This window comes from Melitaea cinxia, chromosome 2, assembly GCF_905220565.1.
Source record: "Melitaea cinxia chromosome 2, ilMelCinx1.1, whole genome shotgun sequence".
NCBI lineage: Eukaryota > Metazoa > Arthropoda > Insecta > Lepidoptera > Nymphalidae > Melitaea > Melitaea cinxia.
The window spans coordinates 3,558,300-3,561,296 of NC_059395.1; positions in this window are offsets into that span (position 1 = coordinate 3,558,300).

Consider the following 2,997-nt stretch of genomic DNA (forward strand, 5'->3'; position numbering starts at 1 on the left):
TCGTAATAAAAAAGATACTAATCGATAGATTTTCAATAGCTCAATTCAACTACGTTATCCTTTTAAATTGCTCACCTCAAATTATTTAATTATAAATCAAAAAAGTCGTTGAAAAAATTCGTTTATCAATATTTTCAAACTCCTATATCTTTTGATGTATACAATGTTTTAAATTGCTCAACGTGTTAAAACCCTGCTGAAGTTGCATTTATAATTGCTCAAATACAGTTTTGAACAACTCCGCTTTCCTTAATTTTTAAATAAATATAAATAGTTTGAACAAATTTATCGTTTATATCATAAGACAGGTGTATATACGCTGCGCGTGCGCATAGACAATGATGGGAAGCCAAAAAATTACCTACCCCACCCCAGCCTGCAAAATAATGATATTTGTAACGAAAAAAAATACTAATTGATAGATTTTGAATTGCTCAATTCAACTATGTTGTCCTTTTAAATTGCTCACCTCAAATAATATAATTAAAAATCAAAATTAAAAAAAAATCAAATATTTTCAAACTCCTATATCTTTCGATGTATACAATATTTTAAATTGCTCAAAGTGTTAAAAAACTGCTCAAGTTGCATTTATAATTGCTCAAGTATAGTTTGGAACAGATCCACTTCCCTTAATTTTTAAATAAATATAAATAGTTTGAACAAATAAAATATTGATATTTGTAAAAAAAAAAAAATATTAATCGATACATTTTCAATAGCTAAATTCGACTACGTTGTCCTTTTAAATTGCTCACCTCAAATTATTTAATTATAAATTAAAAAAGTCGTTGAAAAATATTCTTTTATCAATATTTTCAAACTCCTATATCTTTTGATGTATACAATATTTTAAATTGCTCAACGTGTTAAAACCCTGCTCAAGTTGCATTTATAATTGCTCAAGTACAGATTTGAACAGCTCCACTTTCCTTAATTTTTAAATATATATAAATTGTTTGAACAAATAAAATAATGATATTTGTATAAAAAAATACTAATCGATACATTTTCAATAGCTCAATTCAACTACGTTATCCTTTTAAATTGCTCACCTCAAATTATTTAATTATAAATCAAAAAAGTCGTTGAAAAATATTCTTTTATCAATATTTTCAAACTCCTATATCTTTTGATGTATACAATATTTTAAATTGCTCAACGTGTTAAAGAACTGCTCAAGTTGCATTTATAATTGCTCAAGTACAGATTTGAACAGCTCCACTTTCCTTAATTTTTAAATATATATAAATTGTTTGAACAAATAAAATAATGATATTTGTATAAAAAAATACTAATCGATACATTTTCAATAGCTCAATTCAACTACGTTATCCTTTTAAATTGCTCACCTCAAATTATTTAATTATAAATCAAAAAACTCGTTGAAAAATATTCTTTTATCAATATTTTCAAACTCCTATATCTTTTGATGTATACAATATTTTAAATTGCTCAACGTGTTAAAGAACTGCTCAAGTTGCATTTATAATTGCTCAAGTACAGTTTGGAACAGCTCCACTTTCCTTAATTTTTAAATAAATATAAATAGTTTGAACAAATTTAACGTTTATATCATAAGACAGATAAACGCTGCGCGTGCGCATAGACAATGATGCGAAGCAAAAAAAAATACGGATATTCGTAATAAAAAAGATACTAATCGAAAGATTTTCAATAGCTCAATTCAAATACGTTGTCCTTTTAAATTGCTCACCTCAAATTATATAATTAAAAATCATTTTTTTTTATACATCAAAAGATATAGGAGTTTGAAAATATTGATAAAAGAATATTTTTCAACGACTTTTTTGATTTGTAATTAAATAATTTGAGGTGAGCAATTTAAAAGGACAACGTAGTTGAATTGAGCTATTGAAAATCTATCGATTAGTATCTTTTTTATTACGAATATCCGCAATTTTTTGGCTTCGCATCATTGTCTATGCGCACGCGCAGCATACACCTGTCTTATAATATAAACGTTAAATTTGTTCAAACTATTTACATTTATTTAAAAATTAAGGAAAGTGGAGCTGTTGCAAACTGTACTTGAGCAATTATAAATGCAATTTGAGCAGTTCTGTAACACCTTGAGCAATTAAAAATATTGTATACATCAAAAGATATAGGAGTTTGAAAATATTGATAAAAGAATATTTTTCAACGACTTTTTTGATTTATAATTAAATAATTTGAGGTGAGCAATTTAAAAGGATAACGTAGTTGAATTGAGCTATTGACAATCGAACGATTAGCATCTTTTTATTACGAATATCCGCAATTTTTTTGGCTTCCCATCATTGTTTATGCGCATCTGCAGCGCTCACTTTATCGATATAAACGTTAAATTTGTTCCAACTTTATATATTTATTTAAAAATTAAGGAAAGTGGAGCTGTTCAAATCTGTACTTGAGCAATTATAAATGCAACTTGAGCAGGGTTTTAACACGTTGAGCAATTTAAAATATTGTATACATCAAAAGATATAGGAGTTTGAAAATATTGATAAAAGAATATTTTTCAACGACTTTTTTAATTTATAATTAAATAATTTGAGGTGAGCAATTTAAAAGGACAACGTAGTCGAATTGAGCTATTGAAAATGTATCGATTAATATTTTTTTTTTTTACAAATATCAATATTTTATTTGTTCAAACTATTTATATTTATTTAAAAATTAAGGGAAGTGGATCTGTTCCAAACTATACTTGAGCAATTATAAATGCAACTTGAGCAGTTTTTTAACTCTTTGAGCAATTTAAAATATTGTATACATCGAAAGATATAGGAGTTTGAAAATATTTGATTTTTTTTTTAATTTTGATTTTTAATTATATAATTTGAGGTGAGCAATTTAAAAGGACAACATAGTTGAATTGAGCAATTCAAAATCTATCAATTAGTTTTTTTTTTGTTACAAATATCATTATTTTGCAGGCTGGGGTGGGGTAGGTCAAAAAATTGCGGATATTCGTAATAAAAAAGATACTAA